Below are 25,899 nucleotides of genomic sequence, written 5' to 3'. Positions count from 1 at the left end.
GAAAATCAAAGACAGGGGTGTGGATCCAGGCCCTGCTGTGGTTTCCTTACTCTCCCACCTGTGATTTTCTACCCCAGCCCTGCCCTCCTGCCCTGCGGCCCCCGACAGTTGGCTCCCACCTCAGAAGCCTAAATATCCCCAAGGGAGGATGGAGACGGCTCGGGGCACGGGGCTGTGCTAGGCACCTTACATGTGTTTTCTCATTTACTACTGACCTCGTAAGGATACTCTGAGAATAAGTTCTCCCTGCCTTAAAGTGAGAGAACCCTGAAGTCATACTTGTTCAGCCTTGATTCAACATATATTAACTAAGGAGCAAGGCACTGAGCTCTGTGGTGGGTAAAGAAGAGAAAGCAGTCCAGTCATCTATCAGTGGACATTTGGGCTGTTTCCATGTCTTGACTATTGTAAATAGTGCTGCTATGAACATTGGGGTGCACGTATCTTTTCCAGTTAGAGTTCCCTCCAGACATATGCCCCGAAGTGGGATTGCTGGATCATAGGGTAAGTCTTTTTTTGTTTTTTTTGAGGAATCTCCATACTGTGTTCCATAGTGGCTGCACCAAACTGCATTCCCAACCACAGTGCAGGAGGGCGCCCTTTCCTCCACACCCTCTCCAGCATCTATTATTTGTGGACTTTTTAATGATGACTGAAACATTACACTGTACATCAGAAACCGACACATTGTAAACTGAATATAATTCAATGAAAAAAAAGAAGTAGCTCACAGCAAAAAAAAAAAAAGTGACAATGAATACATACGTATAACTGAAAAATTGTGCTCTACACTGGAAATTGGCACAGCATTGTAAAAGGACTATAACTCAATTAAAAAAATGTTAAAAATAAAACAAAGAAGAAGAAGCAAAGAGCCAACTGGCCCTTGCCTTCTCAGAGCCTTTGATTAGGGGAGAAATGATACAATCACAATAGCAAATGGAAAACTGACTGAATACAGGCATGAGAGGGAGACACGCGACTTTCTCGGTAGGAGCGCCACGTGAGCCTGCAGCAGGGGATGTGACCCAGGCAGGGAAGTTGAAGTGACCCTCAAGTTGAGACCAGAATGATGAGGAGGAGATGACTTGGAAAAGAAGGGAGGCAGGGACACTGCATGCAGAGGAACGGCACATGCAAAAGCCTGGGAGCCTGAGGAAGAGGGGTGAACACAAAGATGGAGGAAGGGCAGAGTGGCTGGAGGGCAGGGTGGAGGGAGGCAGGCTTGTTGGTCCTGGAAAGGGTCCTGTCCCTATATGTCTCCTGTGTAAGAAGCTGTGGAAAGCTCATCAAGTAGGCGACTCAGTCAGCCGCATGCTTCAGAATAATCCTCCTGGCTGTGAAGTGAAGGGAACATCGGAGGTGGGGGCAGCAAGGGTGCCAGGGCCTGTGAAGAGGCCATGTCAGTCGTCCAGATGACAGGGGATTTGAACGAGAGCATAACATTGGGGCAGAACAGAGCCTGGGCTGGAGGCACCGCCCTAAGCCTCGTGGGTACCACTCTTAACCCACTCCACGCACTGCCCAGTCCATTGCCTGAGGCTTGTTGAGAAAGGCTCTCCAGCGCTGTGCCAAGGAAGGGGTGTCCAGAGAATGGCAAGTCTGTGCCTTTCCAGAGTGGCATTGTGAAAAAAAGGAGTCCCAGCCCAAGGTTTGACATTTCCCAAATTACGGCCTCCAGACCAGGCCTTGTGGGGCTAAGTGCCCCTCGGTCATCCTAGGAAGATTATGCTAACATGCACTTCGTGAGCCACTGCTCCCTCAGTCCCTGAGAAGACACTGCTTCCATGAACACTGTCTGGGCTGACAACATGTTTTAGCTAAAGTTGGAAATCAACACTTACCCCGGTTTTGGCACCAAATGGTTTCTGAGATGTAGATAATTGAGCTGCTGCAAAAACTTTATGCTGTAAAATACTGCACACTTTTTAAGATGTTAATTGGTTAAAGTGTCATAATTTTTACGCACATGTAAATAAGGTTAATGAATTTTATTTCACACAGATCATTTAAATTATAAAACAATCAAATTACTTTTCAGGTAATACTCAAGGCCCAAATCAAATAAAATTTCAGGTCTTTATAACTTTAGAAAAAGAAACTGATTTGAATATGTGATTTAGATCCATTAAAAGTCTTCTTAACTTTAAATAGTGATAATAGAAATCAGAAAAGCTCTAGAGTGGTTAAGATTAATTAAGAGGGAATGCACTTGGGAAAAGAAAATTATGGTGCTGTAATTTTAGAATGCAAATGAGGTCAAAAAGTTTAAACGAATGTGCATCTATATAAACACTGCCTCAATAAAGGGAAAATATTTCATTTCAAGGATTTATGAGTACTGTATTCTGTACTTCTTGCTACTTAAGTAGCAATAAATTGGTAAACTGCAACTTGTCAGCTCATCAGAATATCCTGACTGCTGAAAGTTCAGCTAGTACCAATTTAGAATTCTTATCCCTCAGAGTTCTCTGCAGCCTTATTTCTTTTACCCTAAGAGGTAAACAGTATAGGTAAAGTGCTTAAGCCCCCTTGAATCTCTCTTTTCCTGGCGCCATATGCCTATCTCCTATTTTGTGGACTTTGCTACTAACGGGTCCCACCTGCGGTGGTCTTCAGGAAACTTGCCTGGGGGTCCTGCAAGCCAGCTCACCCACCCAACCAGCCTAAGGTGCCTGGGAGGTTCTGCTCCCCACCCCCACCCCACCCCCAGTGATCTGTGGCCAATGACCAGTGTGAGTGTTCTGTGCCTCGAGGTGGGACAAGCTCTGGGGTGTGGTTCACGCTCCAGGGTTCCCCACAGGATGGGGCTAGGACTAACCTTCCCGTGAGATTGTAGCTGTGCTTGGCTTCTGCACGAGATCGGGTTCCCTTGAAGTACAGCCTGGAAGAAAGAGCCTTATGCAAATCTTTTCTAGAGGAAGTGCTCTCAGGTGAAACTTGTAGGGAAATGGGGTGTTAAAGAAACGTTACTCTGACAGGTGCTAAAACAGTGAGGAAGATTACACAGGACTATTCTGAGAGATGTTAAGACTGGGGCACCAGAGGAGAGAGACTCAACTCTGAATACAACAGTGGGGATTTATAGCCAAGAGCAGAGTGAGGGGATCTGTGGGTGGAAAATTGCGAAGAGTAGACATCAAGGCTAGGGAGTGATTCTTGCTAAACTGACTTGGATCCTTGCTGAAGTCAGGATAGGGTTATCAGGTGTCAAGCGTGGAGGGATTCTTGCTACACTGACTTGGCAGGATTCTTGCTACAAGTAGACTAGGGGCCAGTGACAACGCCCAGGGATGAGGCCTCACTGAGAAGAGGGCTTTCTTCACAAGAGCCAGATCTTCCCCCTGCCCCTAGCTTCACCTCCAAGGACCAGTCTAGGAAGAGCAAGGGGGCCCAACCTCAGTTTGTACATCCGAGAGCTGGGCCTGTCCTGGGGATCTTCTGACTGCTGGAGCAAACCTCTCAGTCTCTGTGAGAACGTGACCCTTGTTCATCACGTCATCTCCATTCAGACAAGGTCAGCCACAGAGCTGGGGCCCATGAAGTCTCACACACACACACACACACACACACACACACAGAGTGGGGGGTTCAAATGCCAGCTGTTCTACTTACCAGCTGTGTGTCCTGTTCCTTCACCTTTCAGAGCCTCAGTTTCTCCAAAGACATAATAGGAATTAGAAGCATTTGGCGTGAGTGTTTTAGGTTGGATTGGGTGGAATTTTCTCAGGATTAAATAATACATTATATCAGATGCTGTCAGGCTCTTCCCATGTTCCCTGGAATCACTTACTCTGTCTCTTTGTGGGAAGGCTCCCTTCAGACTGCTGGAAACTCACTCACCTGCTGTCAAGGAAGAAGAGTCAAAAACACCTCGATAATACACACCTGCCTTACTCCTGTCGGCCCTTAACCAGTGCCGGAAAGTGCAGGGGTATCAATGAGTGTAAATGCACCAGGCCTCTTGGCCTGGATTTGGGCAGCTCTGAGATCCAATGTTCACAGTCTCCAAAATCTTCTTCTGTGGAAACTGGCTTGATACCACATCCTTTTCATCCCAGCCCTACTTTCACTTCCTTTCTGGATTTTCCTGGAGACGCCTCCTACTAAATCAGTGTCGAATGTTTAACAGAGTGCCTTACACATAACTGGTACCCCAGCAGTCATCGCTGCCTTACTGTTCCAGGACACCCGCCAAGTGGCAACGCCAAGTACATAAGCACAAACAGTGCATAAATCCCTGGAAGGCAGACACACACGTGCGTGCCAACACACACACACGCACAGTTCGCTGAGAGACAGCGAACATCCCTCACACACAGTAGAGTCGATTCTCCTGTGAGTCACGTTGGAAGATCCCATGGCGATGTTACCTGATCTCTCTTGCTCTGAGACGTGTCCCAAGCACAGGGACCAGACATCTGGGACTGCTCTGCATATGCAGCTTCTCAATTTGTCCGTAAGTTGCTTAACTGAGCCGCACAGTCACCTGTCACATTTACGCTTCTCTTGGTGTACCAAGGCCCTGTAAAAGGGTGGGGCAAGACAGGGAGAGGGCTAAGAGCCACAAGGAGACCTGGAGGATCCTTCCCAGAGGCTGGGAAGTATCTGGAGGCAAAGGCAAAGGCAAATCTGTGTGCCGGTTTCTCTGAACATCTCAAGCCCCAGCCCAGGTACTGAATGTATCAGGGGGCTAGAGGTGTGTGGGGATACCTGGCCAGATGAAAGCTTGGAGCTGCTGAGAGCTGCTGTATCAAGAAAGCCTGGTAGAATGAAAAAGAAGATGAAAAAGCATATATGTATGTATATGTATGACTGAAACATTATTCTGTACACCAGAAATTGACACGACATTGTAAATTGACTACACTTCAATAAAAAAAAGTACAGTGAAAAAAAAAAAAGAAAGAAAAGGCTTGCTTGAGAGCGACACCAACCCAAAGGAAGCAAAGCTGAGAAGCAGCAATAAAATGAGAGAGCAGGTTTATCACATCAGTCAAGCATCTCAATTCAGTCATATCTGAAACCTGGAACCTCTTTGCTGCTGAGCCAATGTATTCCCTTTTTAGCATCAGCCAGCTGAAGCAGGACCCTGTTACTTTAAACAGTGACCATGGGTAGATGAGAAAGTAACCAGCAGCAAAGAGCTTTGTGTGGGTACCGGGGGGGACCTAGCCCCCAACTCGCTAAACTCAGGGCTGGTTATTTTTTGCCTTTTGTCATAACTGGTACCTGTAATGTGAAAGATACCTGAATGTATGCCACTTCCTCCTAAGCCCTGACCCACTCCATGCTGCCCAAATCTCCCCGTTTAGTTGAGCACGCCTGCTTGAGCAGTGCATGCTGAGGGGTAGCATTCTAACCTCAGCTCCAAAGTCCTTCACACGAGTGCAGGCTCTGTGGTAGAGGTCGGAGGTGAACCAGTTAGATTTGACTGAGCTGTGCTGGGAGAGTAAATAATCCAATATGTCATTGGCTTAAAACGCAGGCATTTCTCACCCCTGCAAAGGTCACTGTGAATCCAGGAGACACTCAGCGATCCAGGTGGCCCTGGTCTTGCCAATCTGCCATCTCAGCACAAGACGTCCTCGCGCCACCTTAGGGGAAACACTCTCACCCGGCGGTTATCTTGTGTCCCGTCTTCTGAGCTTCAGCCTAGACATGACCTATGCCAACTAGCCAGAGGTCATCCCAAGGCCCTGCCCAACTGCAAGGGGGCCTAGAAGATGTGCCTTTAGCTTGTCTAGAAAGAGAAGAGACCACTTGTGTCTGAGCGCTGGTGATGTCCACCAACCATGGTGGGGACAGGAAGAAAGCGTGACTGCTCGAGGGCAATACTGATCGCTGAAAGGGTCAGTGAGGATATGTGGCTCAAAGGGAGGAGATGCACGTTACTGGCTCCTGCTTAGAGCCCCTCACTGAAGGTGTGGAGCTTGGTGGTCCCGGCCTGGGTTGCATCGGAGAAGGCAGGACTCCCTCCCTGCCTTGGTTTGCTTTGCTCTGTGGGTTTTTAAATTGTTTCCACTGGCTGCTGTGTTTGTTAGAGATTGCTGCGGCTGCATGTATCAGAAACCCAACCAACACAGCTTGACCTCACCGGGTTTATTTTTCTAGTGTGACAGCAGATCCAGCAGAGGCCATTCAGGACTGGAATTGTGATTCCAAGCTGTGGCCCAGAGCCCAGGGTCCTTGTCTTTCTGTCCCACCATCCTCAGCTTATGCTTTCATTCTCAAACGCACTTCATTATCACAGGCACTCCTTGGCTACTCCCCCTCAGTCAAGAAGACAGGAGGAAAGAGAAACATCTAGAAGGAAGAGGTGGCACCTACATCAGGAAAGCAAAACTTTCTCAGAAGTCCCCAGCAGACATCTGCTTACCAAGACCATGTCCCACGGCCACTCTCACCACAACAAAGTCTGTGAAACGCAGTTTTTAGCTGAGCATATTTCTGCCTTGAAGAGATTGTGATTCTCTTATCAAGTAAGAAGGGGAGAATGGGTGGTAGGTAGGTAAATTAACAGTTGAGGGGGAGGGTGTAGCTCAAATGGCACAGTGCGTGCTCAGCATGCACGAGGTCCAGGTTGCAATCCCCAGTACCTCCTCTAAACATAAGTAAACCTAATTACCCCCTCCAAAGAAAAACTTTTTCAAAAGTTATTTTAAAAAAACAGTTAAATATTAGGCAATTTCTCACTAAAAGTCACATTTCTAGTGGGTTCTTCTGAAAACTGAGATCTGATAATACAGGGTCTGCACTTTTCCATGTCAAAGTCTGCTGGAGGTGACTTGGCTCCTCCCCTTAGAAAGTGTACTCTTCAGTATTTTGTTTGCTTGTTTGTGTGTTTGTGTATCACACCCAGTTTGCCTCACGCAGAGCCAGCTTCCTGGGCATGTGACCTGTGCAGTCTCATAGGCCCCATTCTTGGTTTAAATCTCAGTTATCACTCTAAATTTCTGAACCTGGAGTCCTGCATTTTCATTTAGCACTGGGCTCCATGAATTATGTAGCTAGCCCTGGCCTCCCCTTTGTGTGCATTTGTGCCTGTGGCTCCTGGTGAACTGGAAAATCTGTGGGATGTGATTTTGCTTTCTGTCAAGAAGTCCACTCCCACCACACTTGCCCAAGGACAAAGCCTGACATTCAAGTCCAGGGGAATAGGGACGTCTGCGGCTGCTAGATCTGGGGCTTGGGTTTCCAGCCCCCCATGCCTCATTTGAACAAGGAAGCCCCCATGCCCTCTGAATGCCAGGGGAAAGAGAGGTGTGAGGCTCGGGGGAGCTGGCCTGAGAGAGGCTTGTTTGTCCGACCCGGCTAAGAGAGCTGTTGGTGCATCCTGGTGCATCCTGCCTACTCAGTGGCCTTGAATCAAAGAACAGGATCCAAGTCTGCTCCATGGGAGTGGAGAGAAGAGGGAAGAAGCCCGAGAGACAATGGAAGCCATCAGCAGCCACCTGAACAAAGCCAGCTTTCATCGGAGGGGCTCAGAGAAGGGAATGTGTAAGCAGAGGAAATTCAGAAGACATTTACAAGCATCCTTAATACAGTGCAAGCAGTCACCAGGTGAAAATTTGGCCTCTGCTGCCACTTCACAGGGGAAAAGGCATTCGCATCTTTTCTCACCACGGAGGGTGCCAATTCCCTCCAGGGTTGGACAAAAGTTGCAACCCTTACTAGTTCTTCACTGATGGGCGTGAATCCCCTGCCAGGCCTCTCTTCCCCAAAGCCTCCTCTTTGTGTATTAGAACCAAAGCCTTTAAGACCTGTGGGAAAACAATTAAATCTGGAAGTCAATTTACCTACAGACTGAGAAGCAGTAGAAATTTTGCCTCATTTGTGGAACCCCTCCCCAGGCTAGACACAAGGCTGGACCAGAACTTCAGCTAAATACGGCCTGGCCCCAGCCTGGCAGGCTGGGCTCTGCTACTGAGAATTCAAACAAAATAAACATAACACATGTGATTTTGCTCCTTAACATGCAGCACAAGAAATAGGAGCATTCAGGTCTGCTTTATGCTAAATACATGAATGTGGCTCCTTCATTTCCTCCTCCTGAGTCCTTCATTGTCAGCTGTCAGTGGGCTGCAGCACCTCCAGACTGCCTTGGGGGGCTCTCCCTGCCCTCGGGGTCTGCAGGAACCCTGGGTGCCTACACAATCCACATCCTCAAATGTCTTCAACCCCAGGGGCTGGTTACTTCCTGGGTTCCCTGCCTGCCCAACAGTCCATGAGGTTGACTCCAAGGCTGCGCTTCCAGTCTTTCCACACCTAGCCCAGCTCGGGGCCCGTAGTCCTCTCAGACTCGGGAAACCTCATATCTGGAAAGCTTCTCTAGGAATGCCACAGAACTGTCCCCTCTTCAACATCCCAGGATATGCGCAAGGTGGTACATGTCTTCATCCAATCTCCCAACACCCCCCTCCAAACCCTATCTCCCCTTTCTTAAGAAAGCTTGCTGCCTCCCACTCCCATGTTCTCTCTTTATAGAGCCCCCCAGTGGGGAAGTGAGTGTTGGAAGGGAGGGGGCACAGGGGACCATTTGGATACTGAAACATTCTAAAAGGGTCTCTACCTAGATAGTGGTCACACAGACACAGGCATGTACAAACGTGAGGTTCAAGGAGCTGCACATTCAGCATGCGTGCACTTAACCAAGCAAAGGGCTTGTGTGCCTGTGGGCCAGAAAGCCAAACTCTGACAGTGGGTGTTCGCAGCAAAGCAAGGATTTATTGCAGGGCACCAAGCAAAAGAATGGGAGACAAGCCCCAGATCCACTCCAACTTGGTCTTTGAGTTAGAGGGGAGAACAAAAAGGCGGGGATCAATTATCATGTGACATTTCTTAATCGCTGTTTCGGGAGTCAGGATGTCCCTGGTTAACAATTATCTGGCCAGGTGGTCCATGGCTTGGGGGTCTGATAGCTCATCTTTCCCTGGAGAAACAACCTGATTTTGTACACTAATGATGATGTCTCTAATAGCAATTTTAGTCCATTAACAATGTTAGCGGCAACAGCAATTTGAGTCATCTAACTGGTTGATTAGTGTTCAGTTAGCACAGGATTGAGGTCAGAGGGGACAAGAAAGGGAATAAAGTTTTGTGTAGAGAGATTCATCATAAACTAGGTAAGGGAACTCGATTTTTTTTTTTTTTTGGAGGTTGGTCTTGGTTTCACTAGACACATGTTGCTCTGTGTATCATAAAGAAGAAAAATGTTGCTTACCATTCCATCTCTTGCAAGGATCAAGCCATTGGCCACTGTAGTCACCCACTGACAGTGGGAGTTCAGGATGGAGAAAACCAGGAAGCATTCTGTGCTTTGGATATTCTGGCCCCTAGAAAGTCAAGACACATAGCTAAGGAAAAATTTCAGTGACCCAGATTCTTGCATCTTCCCATACACAAGAAGCACTAAAATCATTAACTTAAAACATCTGTTCTTTGTGATTAGCAGCAATCTTTTTATGCTTGACTACATGTTTTTTCCCCAGAAAAAAAGTCTCAATACACACACACACACACACAAACACACACACACACAAACACACACACACACACACACACACACATCCTGGTTCCTCCCGTACCTTTTGGGAACAGTTCCTTAGAACTAACTGAGAGGCTGTCCCCAGGGCTATAGTCCTCAGTAAGTTCCCTGAATAAAACTTAACTCACAACTTTTATGTTGTGTGCATTTTATTTGTCAACAGTGTTATAGCTCAGTTTTAAAAATGTGCCCTCCCTTACAAATGTATTAGCTTAAACTAAAAAGGTGGCAAACAGCCACCATATGGCCCCACAAAGTGGCAACTTCATAGGTTCACCCTAATATTTTTGTCTGGGTCTGCATAGTATGCGCTTTTAACAAAAACTTGTTTCCAACCTTTAAAATGGAAGGTTTTACATAAAATTCAAAGTTTATGGCTCTAATCAGAAGCATGGGAGCACTTAATCTCCAGTTGCATGCAAAATACAAAGGCCCCAACAAGCTCCTGGAGAAGAAGTGCATGGGGTGAGGGTGAGGGGGCGCGTTGTGAAGACAGGGATTTCTCTCATTCCTCTGTGAAATAAATCGCCACAGCAGAAAATGACAATTTTTTAATCAGGTTTCCCTGCTATATCAAATAAGCAAACCATCAAAGTAAAAAACACACATATATATACACATAGCTACATATCTATCTAGCTGTCTATTCAAAAACACATACTTTTTTCTTCTTTCACTTAAATCTTCACTCACTAGTTCCTGTTCAATTATTTTTTTTTCTCTTTCATAGGTTGCTATCAATTTCTGGCAGCAATTTACAAATGGCCCCTACTCTAAGAACCATTGAAATCACAGTTGGGAACCTGGATAATTTCACCAGTGCAGAAGCTGTTAAATGCAAATATTGGCAAAAGTTTTTAACGCTGCAGAAAGTCATGAAAAATGCCAAGGTAAGCTCCTTGCTGCTGCAGATTTAATTTGTCCTCTTCTTAAAAGCTAGAAATCCCCTCTCTGCCCAGCAGGACCCAAACAAGCCTTAAATGGGGGTCATGTGAGGCCACATCAGGCAGAATTCCCCCCCTCCCCAAAACCCAGCATGAAAGAAAAATGGGGCAGCCCTGAGAGAGCAAGAGATGAAAGCCCCTGTTTTTCCTCATCCTATTCCAAGCTCAGGACTGAAATGGACAGAAAATAGTTAACCCCGCAGCCTGCAGCCTCCACTACTGATACCCAGAAAAACAAAATGACCTTATATACTCGTCCTGCTTTATGCTTTTCAAAGTTCTTTCCTTATTAGCTCCTCATCGAAACCCCAAGATGGGGGAAAGCTGCCCTTGAAATTTGAGCACTGAGGGTCCCCAGAAATGAAAAGCTCACAGTCACTCTGCAGTTTATCCTGCAATTAGGGCTAGGATAAAAACCAGGGTCTCCAAACCTCTAGTCTAGCCCCACCACCTCTTCTTTCTAGACCCAGTGTTGCCGGAGCCGACATTTCATCTCACCCCTGGCTGACAAATATATATATATATATATTTTTTAATTGAAGTACAGTCAATTACAATGTGTCAATCTGTGGTGTACAGCACAATGTCCCAGTCTTACATATACATACATATGTTCATTTTCATATTTTTTCCATTAAAGGTTATTACAAGATATTAAGCATAGGTCCTTGTGCTATACAAAAGAAATCCTTTTCTCCCCCCACACTTAGCTGAATGAGAGAATGAGGCACTGTCTCTGCCCTGCCTTTGACTTGTTTGCTCACCCAAACCAACCACTAGGGACAGAACTGCTCAACCACAATTAGATTTAGCTAACTAATTCTGGACCCTTTGCTTATATACCAGTTAGGGATCTGCCATTCAGATGGTGCAACTCAGATGGTGCAACTCATTAGACTTCAATGCAGTGGTTGTTTAAAGAGATGAGAGACTCAGATGAGGTCAAAGGAGCTAACAAGTGATTGTCACCTCCTTGGTGGAGGCAGCCAGGAACCAGTAACCACAGGAAAACATTACCTACCACAGGCTGAAGGGACAAGGGGAGGAAGGAGTGCTACTGGGGCCCAGCAAGGGTTGGAAACAGGAGCTAGCCACTGTTAGAGACAGGATGCAGACATAGAAGGAAACAGAAAAGGAACACCCAGCCTCCCTCCCTTCCCACACTCCAGTCCCTGGCTGGGGCCTCCCGTTGGCCACTGCAGCTCACAGGAGTCAGCCTCCTGGGGTCACAAAGCAGAGTGGAGAATCAGTATATGTCAGAAAGGGATGAGGGCAGAAAATAAGCATCAGACTTTACTCTCAGAGTATCAGTTTCCTCATCTGTAAAATGGGATAATATCTACATCATAGGGCTGTTCCAAGGATAAAAACTAAATATCTGAGGTTGACAGCACATAATAATTACTCAAAAATATAAAAATCTTCCTCAACAGCATGATCTATGCTTCCCTTAAACACCATTGTTTTGCTTCCAGTGTCATATATTTCCCTGGTTGGAAATGTCTACAAAGGTTATCTCATGGTCCCAGGTCCCATTTCCCCAACAAAAGGACAATATTCATTCTGGAACACATCACTCTTGCAAGTGCCCCTCTGTACTGTTCAATTACTTCCAGTGATGAAGGATTCACCACATTTTCCTGTCTTTTCTACTGTCAAACCATATAAAACTCAGAAAAATATTTCTTTATGATTAGGACAAAGGGTCTCCCTATACGTATCCCTCAAGAGTTCTGCATTTTGGAGTCACAAAAAGGAGAACTGCTCCCTTCTTCTCAGTAGCCCCTCAGAACTAGAAAGGCTCTGAGGGTAGACTTTTTCCTCATAAAAGGGGGGAACACTGGGAAAAAAGTTATATCAATTAATTAATGCACATGAAGTGGACAAACTTCTAAGAGACAGAACTACCAAACTACTGTAACAACCCAAGCTCATTTAAGAACAGAGAACCTGAAATTAAATTATGAAATTAAATCCACAGGTTAAATTATTTATACATATATGTAAAAGAATAAAATTAGCACATTCTCCAACATCACATACAAAAATAAACTCAACTGGATTAACGACCTAAATGTAAGACTGGAAAGCATAAAACTCCGAGAGCAAAATACAAGCAGAACATTCTTTGACACAAATTGTAGTAATTTTTTTTGGATCTGTCTCCTACTGTCTCCTAAACCAAAGGAAATAAAAGCAAAAATAAACAAATGGGATCTAATTAAACTTAAAGCTTTTGTACAGCAAAGGAGAGCATCAACGAAATGAATACAACTTACTGAATGGGAAAAAGTATTTGCAAATGCTATGATCAATAAAGCGTTAATATTCAAAATATATAAACAGCTCATACAATTCAACATTATTAAAACAAACAACCTGATTGAAAAATGGGCAGAAGGCCTGAACAGACATTTTTCCAAAGAGAACATGCAAATTGCCAACAGACACATGAAAAGATGCTCAATATCGCTAATTACCAGAGAAATGCAAATCAAAACTAAAATGAGATATCGCCTCACACCAGTCAGAATGGCTACCATCAAAATAACAAATGTTGGTGAAGACGTGGAGAAAAAGGAATCCTTGTACACTGTCAGTGGGAATGTAAACTGCTGCAGCCACTGTGGAAAACAGTACAGAAGTTTCTCAAAAAACTAAAAATAGAAATACCATATGACCCAGCAATTCAACTCCTAATTATATATTCAAGAAAAAAAAACCCAGTAATTTGAAAAGATATATGTACCCAATGTTCATAGCAGCAGTATTTACAATTACCAAGACACTGAAGCAATCCAAGTGTCCATCAACAAATGAATGACTAAAGATGTGATACATATACACATGCGCATGTGCACACACACACTAGAATAGTACTCAGCCATAAAAAAGAAATAATTTTTCCATTTGAAAAAACATGGATGGACCTGAAGGGTATCATGCTTTGTGAAATAAGTCAGACAGAGAAAGACAAATATCATATGGTATCACTTATATGTGGAATCTAAAAAATACAACAAACTAGTGTATATAGCAAAAATGAAACAGACTCACAGATATAGAGAACAAAAAATAGAAGAGAAGGGAGAACTTCCCAATTCATTTAATGAGGCCAGCATTTCCCTGATACCAAAATTAGAAAAGAACATTTCAAGAAAAGAAGTTTACAGATCAATATATCTCATGAGTATAGCTGCAAACATCATTAACACAATTTTAGAGTTTGAATCTAGCAACATATTAAAACTATAATAAAATATGATCAACTGGGGTTTAATTCAGAACTTCAGGTTGATTTAACATCAAAAAGTCAATCAATGTCACTAGCTATATTAACATATTAAAAAAAGGAAAAATGTATAATCATTTAAGCAGATGCAACAAATGAACTTATTTACAAAACAGAAACAGACTCACAGACACAGAAAACAAACATATGGTTACCACACAGGAAAGGCAAGGGAGGGATAAATTAGGAGCTTAGGGATTAGCAGATACACATTACTTTATACAAAATAGATAAACAACAAGGACCCACTGTATACCACAGGGAACTGTATTCAATATCTTGTAATAACCTTATGTAATGGAAAAGAATCTGAAAAAGAATATATACATAATTCAGGTCTGAATTTCAGATTCAGGTGTGTAAGTATATATGTGTATGTGTATGTATACACACACACACACACACACACACACACACACACATATATAAAACTGAATCACTTTCCTGTACACCAGAACCTAAAACAACATTGTACATCAACTATACTTCAATAAATAAATAAATGAAGAAAAAATTAATTGTTGATAAATTTAACAATAATTCATGATAAAAAAAATCTCAGCTAACTATAAATAGAAGGAAACTTCCTCAACCTGGAAAAACGAGAAGGATGTTTGTGTTCAAAACTTTTAGTCAATATTATATAGGAAACCCTAGTCAACGGAATAAGGCAAGAAAAATAAATTAAGAGCATCTGGTTTAGAAAGGACAAAGTAAAATTATCCTCATCGGAAGATGGCAAGATCATCTAAGTAGAAAATTCTAAGAAATCTGCATACACACAAAAAATCAGTAGAACAAATTAGTGAGTTCTGCAAGGTTAAAGGATATAAGGTCTATATTTTTAAAATTGTATTTCTATATACTAGAAGCAAATACCTGGAAATTAAAATTTGAAAAGTAACAGAACATCACATTTCCTTTCAACTGATTTTTAACAGAGGTGTCAAGACTATTTATTGATGAAAAGAATCACCTCTTAAACAAATGATGCTGGGATAACTGGTTATCTAGATGTAAAGCAAAGAACTTGGATCCCTACCTCATACCGTATACAGACATAAATTCAAAATGGATCAAAGATCTAAATGTAAGAATTGAACTATAAAACTCTTAGAAGAAAATACAGGCATAAATCTTCATGACCTTGAGTTAAGCCATGTCTTCTTATATATGACACCAAAAGCACGAGCAATAAATGAGAAAATCAATAAATTGAACTTCATTAAAATAAAAAACTTTTGTGCCTCAAAAGACACCATTAAGAAAGTGAAAAGACAATCCACAGAATGGGAGAAAGTACTTGCAAATCATATATGTGATAAATAAAGAGAATGAATTCATTGGCAGCAAATCTAGGACATATAAATGACTCTTAAAACTCAAAAATAAAAGGATCGATAACTCAATTTAAAAATTAGTGAAAGATCTGAATACATATTTCTCCAAAGAAGACGTACAAACGTCAATAAGCACATGAAAGAACATTCAGCATCACTAGTTATGAGGGAAATGCAAATCACTAAGAAGTGGGAAATGCAACACAATGAGGTACCATTTCACACTCACTAGAATGGCTACAATCAAAAAGTCAAATAAGGACAAATACTGATGAGGATATTAAAAAATTGAAACCCTCATACTCTATTGATGTAAATGTAAATGGTGCAGTGATTGGAAATCAACATGGCAGTTTCCTAAAAAGCTAAATGTAGAGTTACCATGTGACCCAGAAATTCCACCCATAGGTATATAATAAAAAGAAATAAAAACATATGTCCACAAAAAAAAAAACCATATACACAAATATTCATAGCAGCATTATTCATGGATACAATCCAAATATTTATCAACTGTTGAATGTATAAATAAAATATGATATACCTATACAATAGAACTGAACAATAAAAAGAGATGAAGTACTGATACATACTAAAACCTGGATGAGCCTGGAAAACATTATGCTACGTGAAAGAAAAATGTTTACAGAAGACTACATGTTGTATGATTTCATTTATATGAAATTTCCAGTATAAACAAGTAGTTGCTTAGAGGGAGATGGCAAGGGGAAGGAGAAAATGGAGAGTGACTGCTAATAGGTACAACTGGGTTTCTTTAGCGATTGATGAAAATGTATTAAAATCAATTGGGGTGATGGTTTTACAATTTGGTGAATATACTAAAAATCATTTAATTGTACACTTAAAATAGGTGAATTTTATGATATCTCAATTATGCTGTTTCTTAAAAAAGATATTTTAAAAACGTATTTCCAATAACATTCAAAAATTGAAATAAATAGCTCACGGGCTAAATGTATTAAAATATGTGTAAGATTTATATATTAAAATTTAAAACATTATTAAGCAAAATTAAAGAAGGTCTAGAGAGATATACTGATATACCATGCTCCTAGAAAGCAAGAATTGATATTGTTAAGATGTCAGTTCTTGCCCAAAGAGAAATAGATTCAATACAATCCTAATGAAAATCTCATTAGAAATGTTAATAGAAATTAAGATGTTCATTTTAAAATTTATATGGAAATGCAAAAGACCTAAGATAGTAAAAATTATTTGGGGAAAAAACAAAGTTGGAAGATCTTTACTACCTGATTTCAAAACTTCCATTAATCAAGTGACTAGTTTTGTTGGCCAGACAGTTGACTTCATAACAGACCAAGGGAACTTTTTGGAGTGATGACCATGTTCTCTTTCAACTTGAGTAGTAGTTACACAGAACTCATCAAATGAGACTCTTAAAATTGATACATTTTACTGTATGTAAATTACAGCCCTATAATGTTGGCTTAAGAGTTAAACAAATTTAGTCAAGAGACCTAAAAGTATATTAGACACAGCAGAAGATAAGATTGTTAAACCTAAAGAAAATCAACAGAAATAATCCAAACACAGGCATGGAAAGAAAAATAATCAAAAAGAAAAAAAAAAAGAAGCTAAGTAGAACATCTATAACCAGTACAAAAATATCAAATGATATGAAATACATACACGTGGAGTTCCAGAAGAAAATGAGAGCTAGAATGGGAAAGAAAATACATTTGAAAAACTAATGAGTCATTTTCCTCAAATTTGGTGAAATACCTCAATCCACAGACCCAAAAAATTCAACGGAACCCATGAAAAGTAAAGACAAAGAGAATTACATCTAGGCTCACCATTTTCAAACTCCTGACTACTAAATATAAACTATTCAGTGAAAATAGCCATATTACCAATAGAGGAAAAAATGATAGGAATTATGGCTCATCGATGGGGAGGATATAGCTCAAGTGGTAGAGCTTAGCACGCAGGAGGTGCTGGGTTCAATCTCTGGCACCTCCTCTAAAAGTAAATAAGTAAACCCAATCACCTCCCCCTCCAAAGCAAAGAAACAAACAAACAACAACAACAACAAAGAAATATGGCTGATGAGTAATAATAAAAGTCAGAAGACATCTTTAAATTCTGAAAGGGGAAAAAACACCAAATGTACAACCAAAAACTCTATAGCCATCAAAAATGTCCTTCAAAAATAAACACAGAAAAGACATTTTCAGGTACAAAAAGCTAAGAGAATGAATTCATTGGCAGCAAATCTAAATGACAAAAAAGTGAAAGGAATTCTTCAGGCTCAAGGGAAATGATACCAGATGGAAACTCTGAGCTACATGAAAGATTGATGGTGCCAGTAAAATAAACCAGCACAGGTTTGATTTGAGGAGAAATATGCAGGGTTTTCTGTGTGGTACAGTACAGCTTAGCAGGGCAATGCAACCAGAAGGCTCTCTGTGGTGGGCTTTGGAACTGTAAAGGGACTGTGACCAGCTCAGAGTTTTGGTTTCGGTGCTTCGTAGAGACGCTCTTCTAGATTGTATTAGCATCCCCTGAAAAAACGGAGATGAAGGCACAGTAAGAAAAAGTTGTCACAGTTACCTGATTTTGGAGATACTTACACTCTGTTAAAAAAACAAAACAAACAACTATAAAGAAATATAAATAACTTGCTTTTCAACTCATCAAACTAACTGAAAGAAACATGAGAGCCTAGAGTAATCCTCAAAAAATGCCAGTCATCATAAAGAACCATAACAAACAGAAAGTACAGAAGCGATTTGTGAAAAACTGAACAAGCCCAACTCTATACCTCAGAGTAAAACAGATTCTGTAGAAGGAGAGCTTAAAATAGAAAAATAAACATGCAAAACTGGATGAATTGCTGAAACAGATTCAAGAGGCAAAAGCCACTAGAACCTAAATCACAACCCATCAAATAATCAGTGTTACTTTTGAAATACATCACGTGGCATCACGTCTTTTCCACATAGTCCTTCATCAAAGGATACCATTCATCTTCAAAGAGATATTTCCACTCCTCTAATCATATTATAGCCTTTGCACCCAGAATTTATTAATCTAACTTCTCCTACAATTCAATATTTATTTTGCTAGGGAATCACAAGGCAAGGGCACCTGCATTTTCTGAGCTTCCAGAGAGCATGCAGGGACCCCCATCTCAGGGAAACCTTTTGCCAAGGGATTTTTCTGGCCTTCCACATCCTTCACTGACAGTAAGAAAAGCACCCTCCAGGGGATTTTGGTCATTTTCTTCTCCCATGTGCTAGATTTTACCCCACCACCCAGCCATTCTGAACATAACACTGAGTTCCTACAGGGTTGAATCTCAGTCTTCAAATGATTAGTTAGTGACTGTCTTGAACCACAGAAATAAATTTAAGATGTTCTGTCTTTTTTCAAAGTAACTTTGCACTATCTCTTATTTTAATTCAGGAAACTACTATCACTTAAGTAAAAAAGTGATTATACTTTTGCCCATATGGAAGATTTATAAAATTACAATTCGTCAAGTTTTATAAATAAATCATTTAAAATCATTTTAAAATGCATGTTCTGATTTGTGGTTTCTGGTCTGGCATGAAGGGAAGTTGGAAGCCATCCCTCCATTCCAACAGTAAATAAACGGCTGAACAAACTGAAAGATCGACAATTCTTCATAGATCAATCAGAAAAGTGAGGTAACAGGGCAAAACACTCCCCCCCAAATTAGAGAAACAGACAGGCAAATATAATCACAAATGATTGGAGCAGCTATCCATAAGCAGAAATCTCCCAGAGAAGCAGTGCCAGGACAGTGTTGCTGGTAGATATAGCTGGGGTCCAGCTTTTTGTCCAGTCCCAGAAAGAATTCAGAGACAAGATGCGGAGGTTAAAGAAGTCAAGTGGGATTTATTAATGGATAGACAGTACATTTTCAAGGGGAGAGCAGGCAGGCTCAGGTGAGCAGCTGCCCTGAGTTTCCTTGGCAATTTGGTTACATTGAGTGTAAAAATGAATGGACAGAATATTCATTGGGGGGGGAAGGGTTTGGGATCATATTCCCTGATTTTCATACCAACTTCACCTTCCCAAAGGGAGGAGAGATTTTTGTCCTTATTTAGCCTGGATCGGAAGTGTCCTGGCATTGGTGCATGATGGGTACTTGTAATCTGCAGTGTTCATTTTATCGAAATGAGGGCATAATGAGCAAAAGGTTACACTGGGATACTGGAGATTCCTGCCTATTCCCATCTTTCTTTGTAGGCCTCCAGGCCACTTGTCATCCCAAAATGTGTGACCACTTATCAGCCCAGAGGGTCCTGCTTTTCTTTCTCTGCCCAGGGACCCCCAGTGCTTACATGATGTATAGTTTCCTGTATTTGGTCCGTGCCCTTCTGCATTTTTGCTCATCCTGCCATTTGGCCTGAGTCCCCCTTTCTCTGCTTATATCTAGCTGTCTGCCTGCTCTAACAATAGAAGAAGCTAAACTACAGTTACAAATTGCTGGAGGCTCAGTACAAAAAAGTCTGAGAGTTAAAAACTCCAGAGAGGTCCAGTCATAGGGAGGCCCCCATACTTCTGTAAATTTTACCTCCCAGAGCTAGACCAGGGCCTCATAGCGAATACTGAAGATAAATCTCATGTGCTTCTGACAAGGAGAGAGGAAAAGGAAACATTTTGCAATATGCCAGAGCATTAATTTCTCCTTAAAAAGGCCTGACCTCAAGAGAAACTAGTTTATTTACCAGAGCCTAAACTATGGAGGTTTTTTCAGAGCCAAACCAACCAGGGGGAAGAGAGGTAACCAACTCCAGTCACCTTGAGCCTTCCCTGTCGGAGAAGGAAAATGCCAAACCTTAGCCTGCTCTGGCCTTTCAGGTAGGGGGCGAGACATACCCAACTCCAGCTCACTGTGGCTCTCTTGTCCTCCCTAAAAGGGACACTAAGAAGCATGTGTGAAGTTCACAGTCCAGAGGCATATGGTACCTAAAATATTGAGATGTAAGTGTAGGACTATAGAATGCTTTTTCCTCCCCCAAATCTTACCACTCTATTTCTTAAGGCCTGATTACAGTGTGTCTGGCTGTCAAGAAAAACTTATAAAGCATACTAAAAAGCCACAAAACACAGTTTGAAGAGACAGAGTGAAACACCATTGAAGAGACAGAGCAAGCATCAGAACCAGACAGAGATACGGCAGGGATGTTGAAATTAGACCAGCAGTTTAAAACAGTTATGTTTAATACGTTAAATGCTCTCATGGATAAAGTAGACAGCATGAAAAAACAGGTGGATAATATAAGAAGAGATGGAAACTCTAAAAGAGAATCCAAAAAAAAAATACTAGAGATTAAAACAGTATAACAGAAATGAAGAATGTCTTTGATGTACACGTTAGTAGCCTGGACAAGGCTGAGGAAAAAAGTTCTGTGGGTGGGGACATATCAATAGGAATTTCCAAATCAGAAAAGCACAGAGAATAAAAAACTGGAAACACACACACACACACACGAGCAGAACCATGGGACAACTACAAAAGGTGTAACATGTGTGATTGGAATACCAGAAGAAGTAGAAAAAGAGAAATGAACTGAAGAAATATTTGAAGCAATAATGACTGAGAATTTCTCCAGATTAATATTAGACACCAAACTGCAGATCCAGAAAGCTCAGAGAACACACACAGGATAAATACCAAGACAAATAATAACAACAAATGATTCTTAGGCATATCATACATAAACTGTAGAAAATTAAAGATAAAGAAAAAATGTTGAAAGAAACCAGAGGCAAAAAAATATTTTACCTATAAAGGAGAAAAGATAAGGATTACATCTGATTTCTCCTCAGATACCATGCAAGTAAGAAGCGAGTATTTAAAGTGTTGAGAGAAACAACCCACAAAACTAGAATTCCGTACCCTGTGAAATTATTCTTCAAAAGTGAAGAAGGATTTTCTCAAACAAAAATTGAGGGAATTTGTTGACAGCAGATCTGCCTTGTAAGAAATGTTAGAAGAGGTTCTTAAGAGAAAATAAAATTGGTATAAGTCAGAAACTCAGATTGACATAAAGGAAAAGCATCAGAAAGGAATGAGTGTAAGTAAAATAAAAGCATTTCTTTTTCTTATTCTTAATAGATCTAACAGATGACAATTAGATCAAAGTAATAATAGCAACAGCATATTCAATTCTGTTTGCTTACCTGTCTGCCTGTTTTTATCTGTATGCTCATGCATATTTATGTACAAGTAAAGTGAATGACAGCAATACTATAAGGAACAGGAGGCAGGAATTAGAAATATTCTGTAATTATAGTGAAGAGGCAAAACCCACAAAGGGACCAGCAAGACCTCCCAGGCAGGGCCATTGCCTTCCCGCTTTTGTGCTTCTATACAATGGCTTGCTTCTAGGAAAATGAAGCTTAGCCCTAAAATTCCATTGGTTCCCAAAAGCTCACTCCTGATTGGTCCATTTCTAACACCTCATTTGCATATGGCACAAAAATCAAAACCTAAATCACTATAAATCCTGTGTAAACCTACAGACGGGGTCCAGAGCTTGGAGTGTTAACTACTCTGGGCCCACCAGTGTAATAAACCTGAGTTTTCCAACCCTCCAAGTGTCACTTGGTCTCTTGACAGGATTCAGATTTCTGTAACAATAGGATACTTGCACTTCCTATAGATTGGTACAAAGTTATTTGAAAGTGGACTTTAATTAGTAGTAAATGCAAATGATTAGTTGCAAAATCCAGGGCAAATACTAGAAAAATTTTGAAAAAATATAATTGACATGCTAAGAAAAGAAAGAGAATGGATTCATACAAAATGCCCAACTAAAATCACAAAAGGCAAAGTAGAAGACAAAAAGAGGAACAAAGAACAAGGGCGACAAATGGAAAACAGTGACAAATATGGTTACCATTATTAATACAATTAATAAAGAGGTATTAATACAGTTATATCAGCTGGATAATTGGATACAATCCAATTATATCCTTAATCACTTTAGAGATTAATAGTCTAAATACACCAACCAAAAGACAGAGATTGTCAGAATGGATCAAAAAACAGGACTCAACTATATGTTTTCTACAAGAAATCCACTTTAAATATAAAGGCACAAATAGACACAGTACATATAGTTAACAATACTGTATCATAAATTTTTGCTTAGGGTAAATATATGCTGTGTTCCTCTTACAAAATAAATAAATCAATTAAAAGGGCAAGAGAAAACTTTGGAGGGAGATGGATAGGCTTATGGCATGGATTTTGGTGATGATTTCATGAGTGTATACTTATCTTCAAACTCATTAAGTTATATTCATTAAATATGTACAGATTTTTGAATGTCAATTATACCTCAGTAAAGTAATTTTTTAAAAATCCTTTCTCAATGATTCCTCCAGGAAATTTGCTAGAATGACTACAAATAAAAAGAATATAATCCTTTTTTTTTACAGATACACTGTATTATCCAGTGATTGTTTAAAATCAAAATTGTATATTATCAACTGATGCATTAAAATTGATTAAGGAGCTTCTTTGCTAGGAGGATATAACCCTTGTTTGATAAAACATGTCGGAATATACAAAGCATTGATCAATAAAATAAAATTGATGAAAAGAACAAGAAAAGTAAAAGGACGAATAAAGAAACACCACGTGAACGCTCATTTTTAAAAGGTGGGAGTAGTCATTAGCTTAGACGGAGCACACTTCAGATGAAGGAAAGTTATCAGGGATAAAAGGGGGTGTTACATAATGATAAAGGTGTCAATTTGCCAAGAAGACTTAGCGATCCTTAATGTGTCTGTGTCTAACAATACAGTGTCAAAACATGTGAGGTCTAAATTGATAGAACCACAAGGAGAAATAGATGAGCCCACGATTAAACTTGGAGATTTCAACACCTCCCTGTCAGAAATAGACAAATCCCACAGGCAGGAAATCTAACAAGGACATAGTCAATTTTAACAGCATCACTAATCAACTGAATATAATTTGCATAGAGACTACTTTATCCAACAACTACAGAATACACATTATTCTCGCACTCACATGGAACATTCATTAAGATAGGCCACATTTTGGGCATAAAACATATCTAAACACAGTTGAAAGAGTAGAAATCACACAGTGTCTTTTCTCAGACCACAATGGAATTAAACTAGAAATCATTAACAGAAATATAGTTGGAAAATCCAAAACTATATTAAATTAAACAATACACTTCTAATTAATAAATGGCTCAAAGAAGAAATCTCAAGATAAATTTTAAAATATTTTGAAGTAAAATTGAAAACACCGTATATCAAAATTGAGCGGATGAAATGATAGCAGTGCTAGAACAAAATTTCTAGCACTGAATACATATATTAGGAAAGAAGAATGATCCAAGCATCTATCTTAGGAAGCTAGAAAACGAAGAGCAAATTAAATCAAAGTAAGCAGAAGAAAAAAATTAGAAATTAGAGCAGAAATCAGTGATACTGAAAATGGAAAACTGATAAATAAAATCAAGAAAACTAAAAGCTAGTGTTTGAAAAGATCAATAAAATCAATAAGCTTCTAACCAGGCTAAATAAGAAAAAAAAAAGATATCAATTACTAATATCAGAAGTGAAAGAAGGGATATCACTACAGACTGAATGGATATTAGATGGATAATCAGGGATATTACATATGACTTATGCCCACAAATTTGGCAATCTAGATGAAATGGATCAATTCATTGAAAGAAAAAATCTGCCAACATTCATGTAAGGAGAAAGAGAAAATTTAAATAGGCCAATATCTATTAAAGAAATTGAATTGATAAATAACAAGCTTCCCCAAAGAGAAAACACCAGACCTCGAGTTCACTGGTGAATTCTACCAAACATAGAAGGTATAGAAGCAGAGGGAATACTTCGTAACTCATATGAAGTCAGCATTACCCTAATACCAAAACCAGACAAAGATATCACAAGAAGAGAAAACTATAACCAATATCTCTCACGCATAGATGCAAAAGTCTGTAGCCAAATATGAGCTAATTAAATCCAACAATATATAAAAAGGTTTAATACATCCCAACCAAGTGGGATTTATTCCAGATATGCAAGGATAGTTTAATATTTGAAAATCAACATAACCCATCAATAAAGAAGAAAATTCACATGATCATATTAATAGATGCAGAAAAAGCATTGGACAAAATTCAGCATTCATGATTCAAAAAAAGAAAACTCTCAGCAAATGAGAAATAGAAAGAAACTTTCCTAATTTGATAAAGGACATCTACAAAAACCCTACAGCTATTATACTTAGTTGTGAGAAACCAGAAGCTTTCCTGCTAAATCAGGAATAAGAATGTTCCCTCTCACCACTCCTTTTCAACATTGTACTGCAAGTTCTAGCTGATGCAATAAGACAAGGAAAAAAGTTACACAGATTAGTAAGAAACAGATAAAACTGTCTTTGTTTACAGATGATGTGATTGTCCATGTAAAAAATCTGAAAAAAATCAACAACAAAAAAAAACTCCTAAAACTAACAAGCAATTATAGCAAGGTTGCAGGATATAAGTCTATATATACAAAAGCCATTTGCTTTTCTATATACTATTAATGAGCAAATAGAATTTAAAGTTATAAACACAATGACATTTATATTAGCACATCCCCAAAAAGAAATGCTTAGGTCTAAATCTAACAAAATATGTACAAGATCTACATGAGGAAAACTATAAAACTCTGATGAAAAAATTCAAAGAATTAAATAAATGGAGAGGTAGCCCATGTTTGCCAATAGGAAGACTCACTATCGTCAAAACATTGGTTCTTTCCAATTTAATCAACGAATTTAATAAAATTTTAATCAAAGTCCCAGCAACTTATTTCATAGATATCAACAAACTGATCTTAGAGTTTCCCTGGAGAGGCAAAGACGCAGAAGAGCCAACACAATACTGAGGGACAAAAACAAAGCTGAAGGACTATGTTTCCAAACTTCAAGATTTACTATAAAGCTACAGTACCAACCAACAGATCAATGGAACAGAATAGAGAGCCCAGAAAGAGAACCATATAAATATAGTCAACTGACCTTTGACAAAGGGGTAAAAGCAATACGATGGAGCAAAAATAGTTTTTCCGTAAATGGTGCTGAGACAACTGGACATCCACAGGTAAAACATGAATCTAGAAAAAGAATTTCATCCTTAAAAAAAATTGGATCATAGACTTAAACATAAAATACAAAACTATAAAACTACTAGAAGACAACATGGGAGAAAACCTAGATGACCTTTGATATGATGACAAGTTTTTAGCTACAATACCAAAGGCACAATCCATGAAAGAAATAATTGATAAGTTGAACTTCATTAAAATTAAAAACGTGTGCTCTGCAAAAGACATTGTCAAGTGAATAAGAAGACAAGCTACAGATTGAAAGAAAATATTTGCAAAACACATACCTGATAAAAGACCGATAGAATATTCTTCAGTGCTCAAAAAAAACAAATGAGCTATCAACCCATGAAAAGATATGGAGGTAACCACAAGTCTGTATTCTCTGTCTGTGAGTCTATTTCTGTCCTGTATTTATGCTTTGTTTTTGTTTGTTTGTTTGTTTTTGTTTTTTAAATTCCACATATGAGCGATCTCTTATGGTATTTTTCTTTCTCTTTCTGGCTTACTTCACTTAGAATGACATTCTCCAGGAGCATCCATGTTGCTGCAAATGGCATTATGTTGTTGGTTTTTATGGCTGAGTAGTATTCCATTGTA

The sequence above is a fragment of the Vicugna pacos genome, chromosome 9, assembly GCF_048564905.1.
Source record: "Vicugna pacos chromosome 9, VicPac4, whole genome shotgun sequence".
NCBI classification, from domain to species: domain Eukaryota; kingdom Metazoa; phylum Chordata; class Mammalia; order Artiodactyla; family Camelidae; genus Vicugna; species Vicugna pacos.
Note: the sequence above shows the minus strand (reverse complement) of the source record.